The sequence below is a fragment of the Alosa alosa genome, chromosome 10, assembly GCF_017589495.1.
Source record: "Alosa alosa isolate M-15738 ecotype Scorff River chromosome 10, AALO_Geno_1.1, whole genome shotgun sequence".
Lineage (NCBI taxonomy): Eukaryota > Metazoa > Chordata > Actinopteri > Clupeiformes > Clupeidae > Alosa > Alosa alosa.
In genome coordinates this window covers 25,301,325-25,316,063 of record NC_063198.1, presented here as the reverse complement: position 1 = coordinate 25,316,063, position 14,739 = coordinate 25,301,325, and positions in this window count along the sequence as shown.

Sequence of the window (14,739 nt, the reverse complement as noted above, 5' to 3'; positions counted from 1 at the left end):
TGAATAACTATTGCTGCATTGCTAAAAAAAAGGCCATGGCCACAAATGGGGTGATTTACGTTGTTGCTGAGCCATGGTAACAAATTTGCAAGTTTGATTATACTTCTATTAAATATAATGATGTTATCTATACAGTTATGTGTCACTAATTCCCTTAACAACTTACATGTAACTTTTACTATCAATCATAAAACAGACATATAATGTAGCTAGTTGATGAGAAACATATTATCCAAGCAGTACAGGTGGTTGGATGTGATAGCGCCCTCTTGATGGAAGGCTTTTACCTCCCTCTAGTGGTTGCATGTAAAAACAGCCATGCACACTCATCCCCTCCCATCATGCAGCAACCCTGAGCTGCCACTGAGAGTGTTTAAAAACTACATCTCTATTGTGTAACTAGTTGTTCAATGCACCAGTGATTGGTAGCCAACAGTGCGGAGGAAACCCCTCTCTCGAAACCCCTCAGTCCAGAGCGGTAGAGCAGAGTGGCGACACTTAGCCCTCCTGTTGTGTTTGTTTTATGTTCACTAATTTTGTGTTCCCTATCAAAAATGACCGCTGCATTATGACTTGTTATAAATCCATAGTAACACATATATTATCATCTAATGTTATGATAGACCTTTGTATCAACTTAAGTTCTATTGGATATTATAGTTGTGTACTTCCATTTGCTGTTCATGGCCTGCAGGCCTCATTGACCTGAGCTCATGCAAGTCAGAAAGGGGAAGATTCTATTGGGAAAAGGTTCCAGTGGGGGCTGGCATAGAGGCAAAGAGGGGGGTGAAGGGGGGGTTGTGTGAATCTGAATGTACAGTCCATCTGATCAACAGGTATGTTCCTGGACTCAATTTTATGCAGTGACCATTTTCTCACCCATTCATTTCTAATGGCCGGCCGGTCATTTTTGACTGGGAACACAATGGGTGTTTTAAAGTTAAATAAAACACCCAAATTGTTATGAAAATGATCAGAATTTGCTTTGTGTGTTCAGATATCCTGTATTATCAAAGTCATGATAATCAGAATAAATTTACTTTTTTGAGAGAAAAGAATTGTCAATCGAACAAATTTGACCACAAACACAACAGGAGAGACCATGGAAAAAGATAGCAGTGCTTTTCCATGCCAGTTTCCGGATTGTGGGAGTTTTGGAACTGAACACGGCCAATCACTTGGTCAGTAGTCAATGAGTTACTAGACTACTGTCCTCCTGCATCCAGAAATACATCCCACCCTCCTGCCATTCAGCACAGGTTTTTTGGAACTTTTGATCGCGTGGTGGTGACATCAAAGAGTGTCGCAACTCTCTCTTTCCATGGCTCTGTCTCAGCCTAACCTAAGGGTTACCTTGGCCAGGTGTATTTGACCGCCTGGGTTACCTTGTGTTTGACCAATCAGCGGTAAAACATATTTAATCCCCTCATGTCCAACCTATACATCCCTTACATCCTATACATATACATCCCTTACGAAAGCAGGACCAAGAACCATCTGTTATCCCTCCTCATGTCCAACCTATACATCCTATATACCCTATACTGTACATCCCCCTTCCAACCTTACCCAACTCACCAGTCAGAGGGAATTTGGGTGTGTCAATTGGTCATTGTCATTAAAGGGCATTAAATCCACCTCTAACCCAATCCCAAATCAAACGTGACTTTAGACAGGGTGGGTAGGTGCTGGTTCAATCCATAAAGTGGAAGTGCAAAGTAAACATGGCTTGACAACTGGGTAAGTGCTTGCTGACTCAATCCGTAAAGTGCATGTGCAAAATCAAGCATGCCTTTAGATAGTAGCCTAGAAATCTAGACGCGCCCCTAGTGGCAGCAAATTACATTTGCTGCCAGGGCTAGTCTAGCAACTCTCCGTTGGTTTGTGAGCTCCAGAAATCGAAACTCAATCAGGCCAATGAAATCGTGTATAGAGTCGTTAGGTGGGCTTAACATAATGATTGATGGCAGAGTTGCAACGGTTTGGCTTGAATTCCCTGCTACTTGAAAACAAATAAGATGGATGTTGCTATTGGCGAACAGTGTGACACGACTTAAGCTTTTATTAAGTTGGCAAACGTTTGAACTAGCCAACTAGCTCCGCTGGTGGGAAACGCATGGGACTCATAGCGCTGCCGCTGTCCTATTGAGTGCAGAGGGAATTTGATAGACAACTGGCCCGTCTCCAAGTGGACTTTCTGCACAGGATATCATTTACCAGTGAACCTTGTTTGCACTTCACCAAGAGTATACTGTACAGTTCATTGAAATTTCAAGCAGCTGTTGCAATACAGCTAACAGATAACAATCAACAGATTGGAGGTCAGTTGTGTTTTCTTCAGTTTGCTTGCGAAGCTTCCTTGGGCCTATTTTTAATTACAACAGGATCTGTACAAAGAAGGCTGATTTGACAAACAAGGAAAGGAAGTTGCATTTCTCCAACTTGTACTTGCTCAGAGCTCACATTTCTAGATAAAGACAGGCCGTAACAAGGGTGGCTGTTAAAGTTAAAGTCCTCTCTGATTAGTGCAATAAAAGGCATTTATTATATTACATTACATCTATTTACTGCTTACCACACACCACAATGACTTAGTAAAGTATACATATGAAAAGAATGCATATTCCTTGAGTCAGTGATATCTGAGTGGTCGGTATAACTGGTATGTACTTAAAAATAAATAAATAAATAAATAATCACAAGTCACGTTGTGGCTGGCTCAAAAGTATGTATTTGATCAATCAACACATTTGGTATAATATGATGTTTTTGGTGTTTCAAATGGCAAACATCCACAAGTGTTACTACAAGTATAAGCATAACCATCCCTACTACCGTATGAGAAGACATATTCATAGACAACTGTTCATGTCTAAGCTATGACACGCTTCTCTGATATGTTCCATTCCCACCTGGATAGTGATGCTGGTTTAGGGAGGAAATGGAATCATCAGCTAGAGGAAGCTTTTTACAATTTTAAATTAATTTAAATTACATTTAAATTAAATTACATTTAAATTAAGACAAGAGGTGGATGTGGAAACGTGTTGAACAGATTGTCTTTTGCCCTTCATCCTAAAGCCTAACCAACTAAACTAACCATTGGGCAGCACCACTGACCACCAGATAACTAGACCTTAACTCCACATACCAACCCACAACTTAGCATACTTCAAATTTTCAAGTAATATCTGGTGCAGCTCAAAGAGGATCCATGCTGTCAACCACTTTGTGAACTGGTTACACATGTTTTGAAAGAGTAGTCTTACAAATATCACAAAATGTACTAACAAATATTTCTTTAAAAATCATACCCGTGTGGATGGGGTACTGTATATACAAAGAGAGATTGCAATCCGCAGGTATGTGTGTCAGAAGAGCCCCATGATTTTAGTTGTGCAAAAAGTGTGTGATAATGAACATGATTTCTACTACTGCTACTACTACCACTACTGCTACTACTACTGCTACTACTACTACTACTACTACTACTACTACTACTACAAATGCTACTACTACTACTACAAATGCTACTAATACTTCTACACCTCTACAGCTTTAGCTGTTTGCAACACAGGGTGCATCACGAAAAGATGGCTTGCTGAGTGATTTGATTCGTTCTATGGCCATCAGTTCTGATTGAAAGGTGTATGTCCCAGAGATGGTGTGGTGTAGTGGGGAGCACCGACTCCAGATGGACCCAAAATGGAACCCAGATGGACCCAAGATGGACTCTTTTTGATGAGTCATCTCTAACAGGAGATGGCGTTGTCCTGAAAAACAGAAGAGCAAACAAGCAAACATCAATCAGACATGGAACATTAAACACCCCTGAATCCGGGTTGATATAAGACATGGCACATTAAACACCCCTGAATCCTGGTTGATATAAGACATGGGACATTAAACACCCCTGAATCCTGGTTGATATAAGACATGGCACATTAAACACCCCTGAATCCTGGTTGATATAAGACATGGCACATTAAACACCCCTGAATCCTGGTTGATATAAGACATGGCACATTAAACACCCCTGAATCCTGGTTGATATAAGACATGGCACATTAAACACCCCTGAATCCTGGTTGATATAAGATAAAGTCCTTCATGATCATGTTCTTCATGATCATTGACTTAAGACTATTTCTATATCACAACTGAAGACATTACACCAGTTCACTCTGAGAATGTTAAACAGTATATTTATGGAAATGTCATAAAAGTACATAAATCATAGAGCATTACTGAATAATTCATATTTTCATTCATTCACGCGTCATGGAGGATGGACACTCAAGCAAATGTGCTTGTAATTGTAGAATGTGGAAATGCAGGTTAGTTCTCCGATGTGAAGTTAATCGTGCACAAACGTGTTCAGAGAGTATTAGAGCTTCCATTTCTAGGGCACTGCATGCTTCACATCACTGTGATGACTGAGCAGGAGAGTATGCCAATGTTAGGCACTGACTACTACTCTTCTAGGAATGTAACCAGACTCGTCGTATCAGGGTGGGAACGAGACATGTGTAATTAACAGGAATACTCCAGTCCAGGGGAAGCACACAGAGGCTAATCAGCAGGCAGAATCAGATGAACTCAAACTCAGTTTGAGTTTTAGTTTCGCCCATTTTCCCCCGAGGGAACTGCAGTTCCACCGCCAGCAGAGATGCAGATTCACCCGTCACGTCCTACGGAACTGATAACAGACAACGTGACACATGACAGACTGTGCAGGCAGATGCACAACACACAGACAGATATATAGAGGCCTATTAAAGCATCTCTATACTGAGGCATATATAGAAGCCTATATACATCTCCATACTGAGGCCTATATAGAGGCCTATATACATCTCTATACTGAGGCCTATTTAGAGGCCTATTAAAGCATCTCTATACTAAGGCCTACTGTATATAGTGGCCTACATACATCTCTATACTGAGGCCTATATAGAGGCCTATTAAAGCATCTCTATACTAAGGCCTACTGTATATAAGTGGCCTACATACATCTCTATACTGTCTTGTTTGGCTGGGAATGCTTCCAACATGCTTGCAGCACGACAATGGAAAGACAATACTGGAGAGTAGGATCACTATTTGGCTTTCCTATACTTAATTTAAAAATAATTATCGGCATTCACCAGTTCACCAGCAGATGCTTCCATAGCAAGTGTGTGTCTATCAGGCCAGTTCATCAGCAGATGTTTCCACAGAAAGTGTGTGTACCAGGCCAGTTCATCAGCAGATGCATAATCCCTGACTGAGGAGCCACACTGTTCAGACGAATTCTGACAACCACACTAGGACCAATATCAGCAGACTTAACAGCATCAGTCGACTTAACTTCACACGGAGGCATCTAGACGACGTGTTATTAAGGTATACTTCAATAAGACAGACAGAAAGTGACAGTGAGGCCCCGGCCGTGGCACGACTCTCTCTCTCCCACTCACTTCCTGTCATTCTTCACTGTCCTGTCATTAAAGGCCAAAAATATACTTAAAAAAAAAAAAAAAAAAAACAGTGACAGTGACACAGTGAAAATGACAAAGGAAGTCACAGCAAACATTTTAGGTCACACAACACAAAAGGCTTTCACACCTTTCACACAAGCTCAGTCCAAAAACTTCTTAACAAACAATACTCAACATCACATACCAGTTAGTCAGCATCACATCCTGTGCTCAAGTCAAGATCGGAAACGGAAACTTACAACCATAAGTGAGGGGAGAACTCTGAAATCAAAACCGTCAACCGCAATCTTCTAACCTTCACACAACAGTACCCATAAGAAAAGATGCCTTCTGGGAGGCAAATGTGCATGGTGGGGGAAATCAATTCCTGCCTTTCTATTATATCTACAAATTCATTAACACATGGGTTTAATGTTTTCATTTACAAATTACAACCATAACTATAATCATGAACATAAATCTGTGTATATTGTGGCCAATGTAGCAAATATTCAAAAACCTTTGTGTGGCTATATTATCGTGGTTCCATGTGATCATGTAAACTAATGCATTTAGAGGAGCCCAAATAGAGAGAGAGGGGGGGCCTGATGATGCCCTTTGGGCAGGGATAGAAGGTGACATGGGGTGAGTAAAAGACCAAAAACTGACCTATGTGGTTAAAAAGTGTCATAGCTTAGTCTAGGGTGGAGTTGTTTTGGTTTGAATGTTGTTTACATGATCGTATTAGATCATGTATGACCTCCCCCATGACATAAGACAATAGTCATCATCAATACTTTGTAGTAGTTAGTAGTTAAGCACTACCCTAGTTCAACTTCAAAAGAGCACTGATCAGATACTACAGGAGACGAAGGGCGGAGAGAGAAGGCAATAATGACCAATTCGTACATCTGCTTTTTTACAATTGGTATTTCATAATTCCATGGTGTTCTACAACTTTCTCATACAGTGAGCAATGACTCAATAGAGGATTATTATGCAAGGCACATCAGGGTTTTTCCCGGCAACTCTCTATCAGGTTTCTTCACTTAACTTACATCATCTCACCTCTGCAATATGTTAGAAGACAATATGGTAGGCCTACAGTGACGCGACCTCTGATTGAAAAGTGACCCAACTTCTGAACGAGAAAAAAATAAAATAATAATAATTGGGCAGCAATTAATTTACCTGTGCGGCCCACCCAAGTAAAGTGTATGTGTGGGAAACCCTGCTCATACACAGTAGATATCACACTTCTCATGTACCGTAGTTTCTCAACTATTAGCCGTGGCTTATACATTGATTTTGCTAAATTTCTTCCGGAATGAGGTTAATACACGGGGACAGTTAATATGGTATTAATATGGTTTTGTATCTTACAACTTGCATAAAACACTGTCCTTATACTGTCCTTATACACAATGTGATGAATACACAGGAAATGACTGTACAATACTTGCATGACTGTATAAGACTGTGGTAAGTAGCTTGCATATACAGCTTGCAATAAAACAGCATGCAACATGTAATGTAGGTCATCATATACAAAACATATTCTGTGCATTTTCTAAGTTACTGTATATAAATGGGTCACACTTTTTGTACAAGTAGAAGTTATTATACATATACTACATAGAAATGAACATAGGATAATCTTTTCTAGGCTTTTCTATATGGGCACCTAGACATGTGTGTCAAACGTCCTGTGTGATTACAGCTGACTTCACAGAGAGATGGGAACTGCTGCACTAGACAACTAGAGAACTCGGATGATGACAAAGAGGCAACCTCACACACTGTACCTGTACATCTGATCCAGACTACGTCTCGCCTTCCACACATACGCTCCAGTGACCCCCAACCCACCCCACATCTGATCCAGTGCCTCACCTTCCATACATACACTTCCAGTGGCCCTCCTCTGCCTTGGGGCAGCCGTGGCCTACTGGTTAGCGCTTCGGACTTGTAACCGGAGGGTTGCCGGTTCGAACCCCGACCAGTAGGAACGGCTGAAGTGCCCTTGAGCAAAGCACCTAACCGCCTCACTGCTCCCCGAGCGTCGCTGTTGTTGCAGGCAGCTCACTGCGTTGGGATTAGTGTGTGCTTCACCTCACTGTGTGTTCACTGTGTGCTGAGTGTGTTTCATTAATTCATGAATTGGGATAAATGCAGAGACCAAATTTCCCTCACAGGATCAAAAGAGTATATATACTATACTATACTCCAAACCCACCCAAGTGCCCCACCCAACCCACCCCACTTCATTAATCCCACCCATCCATCAAGTTCACTCATGCAGTACACACTCTTACCACGTAAGCCTGAACACCTAACCAGTGTCCTCCTCTCTCTCACACACACATACACACACACACACTACTCACCCAGCCTCCTTGTGAAGCCACCCAGTTGGCGAGGCGCGTGTTGAGGAAGGCTGCCATGGCGTCCTGCACCGTGCCGACCATGTCTGGGCAGTTCTTCTTCACGTACAATGCCACGGCCACGGATGCCTTCAGCAGGTCCTTCTCCGAGGCCACCTCGGACCGCTGCACCACCCACGACTGGCACAGGCTCTCCACGCTGCTGCTGAACGCTGACACCATCTGGTATTAGGAAGACCAAATAGCATGTCTCTTACTAACCACATTATTACGCAAACACCATCGAATTCCACTACTGAACATCATCAGTTCACTCTCACTCATTCAGCAATTTACAAGCTATGCACACACACACACACACACACATACTACAAATGGTCACTTTCATCACATACACACTGACCACACAGGTAGGCTCTAACCCTTAGGTCCAAAGAACCATACATGCACCTGAACCCAGTGATGCAGATCATTTTGTATGACTGTTTCTAGCCCCAGACTAAATGGAGGCTTAGCCCCATTTACATTGAGAGTGTATTCTATCCCTTTCCCTTTGATCTATTCAATGCAGATGTATGTGTGAAATGCTTCCCACTGGCTGGGTACCTTTTGCTCCTACCATCTGTCCACAATCTCCTTTGTTCTGTCTTTGAGTAGACAAAGACCCTGGGTTAAACTTTAGCTGAATTATATGTTTGTGTTATTAACTGTAAATGTATTCATGTTTGGTATCATTTTTATAGTCTCAGTACAAGGGGGAGGACGTTGTACCTATGACCACCACGTGAACCACACCCTTGCAAATTGAGCATAAAAGGCCAGCCTCTTCTTGTAGTCTTTAGAATGGTAGTCGATTCAGCTTGTGAGCTTGTGCTCCTGAGCTGAAGGCTGTATTGACAAGAATAAACCTGCTTCTTGATTGACCTTCATCTTGACTGAGTTTCCAGCTAACTTTGGTACATGAAAATTACCAACACCAGACTGCAGGTAAGATCCAGCTTACACTATCTACAAGTCAGGACTCCCCCCACTGAGCAGTTTTCTAGTCGAAGGAACATGCTATGTGCAGTACCAGCAGTGGAGATTTTAGCCTTTATTTGATAGGACAGTGAAGAGACCTGGGTCTCCATGGGAACTGAGCCTGTGTGTGGTACGGGACACCGGTAATACCTGGGTCTCCATGGGAACTGAGCCTGTGTGTGGTACGGGACACCGGTGCTACTGCTGCTGTGCGGCTCCCCACACCTGAGGTGCGTTCAAATTCGCAAACATAGGCGAACATTTGCAACCAGTTTTCCGTTAGCCTTGAATTTTAGACGAACATTTGTGAACAATCGCAAACAGTCTGTGGAAGTACTGTAGTTCTCTGCAAACATACAGTGGAACTGGACGTGAGTTTGACGAAGGCAACAATGCAAATGCAATGCAATGGAATGTTAACACCAAATCGTTCAAATTTTACTGTTCACCACGAACGTTTGCCACTGTTGCCAAATTTGAACGCACCTCGCTGTGTTTATGATTGCGACACAGACAGGGTGGCTATGAGGTTTACATGTGGCGTATAATGCTATAATTAAATTATAATGAAGAAACTTAGTTACACTCCTATAACTTGTATATAATCATAATAATTGTGTCATCTTGCATCTGACACAAATCCCTCTCCTAAGTGGTATATTCATTTTCCAAGGACTTTTTACACCAACAAGTTGTGTCACAGTGAAATGATAGGCTAGGGCTGCTTCACGTACACATCTGGCAACCATTTCCAGTGAAACCACTTTTGTTTGAGTTCTTGTAAACAAAAAGTGAAAGTGAAAAGAGCTGCAGGAAGATCAGTGACTCATAACGACTTGGTCAGGTGTCACCGTATTGGACTTCCAAATGTGTCATGCGAATATTTGTTTAAACACATCATGTTTATGATAAAGAAATAGACCACGCTAAGCATTCACATACATTCATTTTATCAAACACTCTGATTCAAATGGATTAAAAAGTTAGGTAGAGTAGAAAACAAGCAATCTGCTGATCACAGAAAAATACGTTTTCAATAGCCTTCGGTTTCACCAAGCTGGGTCAACTAGAAGTGAAGCAGAACTGAAACGTGTGGACAATCAGCTGGACAGCTCAGCATTTGGAGAGCCGTTACTGTACACTCTGCATGTTTGCAAGCACGCAGGGTTCCATGTGATAGATATGTGGTCATCAGAGTGTACATACGGCTCTCTATGCCAACATGTGTGGGGCATCCAATTGTTTTGTGATTCACTAGATTAGACTAGATTACACTTCAAGAGTCGTAACTGTGACAAAATATGAGCATTAATTGATTGATTGACCGAATGGAATCAGCTGCTTCATCAGTTGATTCCACTGAATGTTGATCTGCGTGAATGTGGATCATTACTCATTTTGTGATACATTTTTGAGACATAAAATAACATGGTTAGGCATTTAAGCAGGGTGTACCTGGTCTGATGCTGCTTGTTCCAGGCACTTGATCAGCGGCTGGATTCTCTTTTCGTCGTAGTCATCTCCAATCTCCCTGAGCTTGGATGCAATCTTGACAGGGTCAAACCCATCCTCTGTGTGGAATAAAGGAAACATACACAGTTTGTCAGGCCCAAAAGCACACAGCTGATTCACATACCGTAGGCCTACATGTACACAAAGAAGAGAAAATAACTAGCTCAGCTGACAAGGAACACTGGGCTGGGGCAGGTGCTTGTGTGTGTGTGTGTGTGTGTGTTTGTGACTATTAATACTACTTTACAAGTTGATATGTTTCATTGTTGTTTATGCTTTGATCACTGTCTCAACAATATGCTACTAGAGCAACACTGGATTTGAATCTGACAGTGTGTGTGTGTGTGTGTGTGTGTGTGTGTGTGTGAGAGAGAGAGAGAGAGAGAGAGAGAGAGAGAGAGAGAAACTTTGAGTTTATTCAGTGTTTCCCATACATTCACTTATTTGTGGCGGCCCACCACAATATCAACACTGACCACCACACAATGATTTTCCATGTTGTACTATTTAAATTGGATGGAATTAGTTTGTAGTAGGGCTATGTGCACCTTTGCACAGCCTCTCATTGTATCTCAACTACCTACATGCACGTTTAAAGAAAACATTAACAATCCTGCAATTGTTGGCATAAAAGTCGACTGGCTAAATTTTGCTTAAATCTGCATCATAACCACGCTGCAGTAATTTGTTAAAAACTGTTGCATTCAAGTTAATTCTGCAAACCTACCACCACAAATAGAATTAAATTCTGTGGGAAACACTGTTATTAGAATAGTGTTTTGTTAATGTCATTATGAGAGGGACTTAGCCATACAGTTCACATGCCAGCCTACTGGATATGCTGTACACAATTTGTGAAAAGGTAGCTAGCTTGTCTGGCCCGGGACAGAGACGTCATGCACTTTTACTTTGGAAAGATTATACAACATAGCTCACGCATATAGGCTACCTCTGGTTCTACGAGAACATATTATTTTCATTCGAATGATCATGACATTATCACCAGAATAGATAGCCGGTGAAAGTCAATGTCTTTAATGCTTCAATAAACACCTCGACTTCCACTTACCGTCGCCAATGCCATCTGTTTCGATGCAACCTGCTTGGTCATCAAAAAGGCACAAGACTATGTTGTTAGTTTGATTCTGTAGGTCTGTCGGAGCCATCCTAGCTGATATTCCCCCACACAAAGGCGAGACAACCCCTGTGGGACAGCGGATGCCTCTGGCCACAGTGATCGCGCCGACGATGAGCCCAGTTCCTTGTTCCAATCAAGCTGTTCGACGACGCAATGACGACCCAGAACAGACGACACGCCTTGATCCTATCTTGGGAGCGGAACGAACGTAGTCCTTTCTTTGATAGACAACGACAAAACAAAGCAGACTATTTTAACGAGACAGTCGTTTCGACACCAAACACATAGGCTACTGTAGATGCTACCAATGAACTCACACACCCAGCGCCAATGCGCGATTTCAAAATATGTCGTCATTAATCTAACCCCGCCCTCAAAAAACACTTCTTTGAGAGAGGGATGTTCATGATGATATTGCAATACAGCCTACTACTTCCAGAACGTTCTAGAAATAGTATGGTAGGCCTATATAGGCTACAATAATAATAATAATAATAATAATAATAATAATAATAATAATAGGCGTAAGACTAAGAGAGACTTTTGTGTGATAGGCATAACACACAGAAGCGGGGCAAAAAAAACCCAATTAGGCTACCACCAAATTGGCTTGCATCATGTAGGCCCAAACACAGAAAGTCCCAAACACTGTAACTAAAAGTAGCATATCACATAGGCCTACCACCACCTTCCTGAAGTGTAATTCATCTGAAGATTGTGTTAATTTAAAGTTAGATAAGGACTGAATGCCTGTGTGACTGTCAAAAGAGGCCTCAGATGTTTACCTAGCCTGGCTGTTTACCCACAACTTTCGTCTGATTAGTACACTGGTTAGTCAATATTTGTTTAATTAGATTATTGGGTGAGAAACAGCGGTGATCCACTGTCAGTAAGCCTGAAAAAGAGCTAAGAGTCTTACGCTACTTATTAGTAGGGGGGCCTATGTGTCTAATTCGGGGGCTTGTGGGATTCGCATGTTAATTTTTGGAGAGTATTATGTCTTTGTTCTAGGGGTTGTTAAGAGTAAAAAAAAAACATGTCTCCATTTTTTTTTAAGGTTTTGGAGGACCCAAATCTTTTGTCCATAAACCTCACATTGCTGATATTATAGCATAGGGTTTGGTGCCAAAAAGCAAAGATATTCTACAAGGTAGTGTGCAAAAGTAGACCACATAAACAATACAACATTATAAAACATGTTTAGGCTGATTGATCTCTTTAACAAGAAATTGTGCCTAAAATGCTCAAAATTGTCGGCTTAAAAAAATAATACTTACAATATCAATACTTACAATATCAATTTTATCAATTCATGCCTATTAGTGCTTGAGTGTAAAGGCCTAGCCTGCTCTGCCAGTTCTTGTCTACACCCATTCAGAGCACAAAGTGCAGAGATCTCTGTTAAATCAAGTTTAATAGACTTTTACATAGCTAGTACCAGCTGAAGTCCGTAAGGCCTTCCGTAGCCTAAGTGTGAAGAAAGGGTAAAAGGATCAGATAGACAAACAGACAAGGGTGTGTGTGTGTGTGTGTGTGTGTGTGTGTGTGTGTGTGTGTGTGTGTGTGTGTGTGTGTGTGTGTGTGTGTGTGTGTGTGTGTGTGTGTGTGTGTGTGTGTAAGAAATAGAAAGAGAGACACTAGCAGTGACAGTTGGCTGTTGATAGCTGGCAGTTATAAACTTTAGAATATCGAATAACCTAAAGCATATAGTGCTCTTCATGGTTGGTGATATTAATGATCTTCTAGACTTCTACATTTGAGCAAGCACATTTTCATAGTTCATGGTGGCACAGTCTAGTTAGGTTATATTCTGAGGTGTGTCTTTCTGTTAGTCAGGTGATGGCACACATATTCTCTACAGCAAAAGAAACAGATTTTGGGCTATGTATCCAGTGTCAGATTTGTGAGGACTGGTGAATTACCCATCATAGAGACATATGCCAAATTTCTTGTTTTTGTCAATGAGAGAGTATGGAGATGGTGATCACAGATCAGCCAACGATTACAATGTTACAGTGCAGTTATATTACAACAGAACAAAGCAGTTTGGCACAGGAACTGCTACAAATCCACCTGTAACAGTGAGCATCTGCAGCATGCTAAGATTTGCTACTAGAAATCATGTGAAGCAGGCAGGACTCAGTGTCTTCAAAGACGTGGTAGACCGTCTTCTGAACCTGCAGCAACACCTGCAACTGCATCAAGTCCATCTAGAGGGACTTTGTACACTTGTTCATCAGCAGCTGCTGCCAGCATAGATAAGTGCTTCTTCTGTCAAAAGCAGACAAAAGAGCGTCTTCATGAGGTGTCCTTTTTCAATGCAGGCAACCAAACAAGAGATATAAATATAATATTTTGAAGTCAATAACGTTTAACAGGTAGCCAGTGTAAACATGCTAGGATGGGGGAAATATGTTCATATTTTTTGTGTGTGTGAGCAGTTGCATTTTGTATAAGCTGTAAGCTCTTTAGACAGGTATTATTACAGCCAGCGTATAGAGCATTGCAATAGTCTATCCTTGAGGTGACAAAAGCATGGATTAATATCTCGGCGTCTGGTAAGGATAAGGACTTCCTTATCTTGGAAATGTTCCTTAAATGGTCAAATTAAGTTTTGGTGATCTGTTTTATGTGATTATTTAGTGCTAGGTCCTGGTCAATTATAACTCCTAGGTTTTTAACACTTGTGGATGAGGTCAGTGGAAGATCACTATATGTAGCCTGTGATGTGGATAGGCTATCCCTCATCTTTTTAGAACCTAAAACCATGACTGTTTTATCTGAGTTTAAAAGCAGGAAATTCATCCATGTCTTTATATCTCTTATACATGTGTCAAGTTTGGCTAACGGGGTTAATTCATCAGGTTTTATGGGGAGATATAGTTGTATATCATCTGCATAAGAATAATAAAAACAACATGGGCCCCAGTACTGAGCCTTGAGGCCATCCATATTTTACCATAGTCTGGGTAGATGATTTATTATGGACCTGTACAAATTGTTGACGGTTAGGAAGGTATCTAAACCAAGCGAGTGCTGAGTCTTTGATGCCTATCAAATTTTCAAGCCTATATGTCATGGTCTATGGTGTCAAAGGCAGCGCTTAGGTCCAGGAGGACCAGGTTTTTTGAGGCAGGGCTTAATAACAGATGTCTTAAACAACTGCGGTACATGCCCTGATAGCATTGAATTATTTATAATCTAGAGCAAAACATTATCCAGGAAG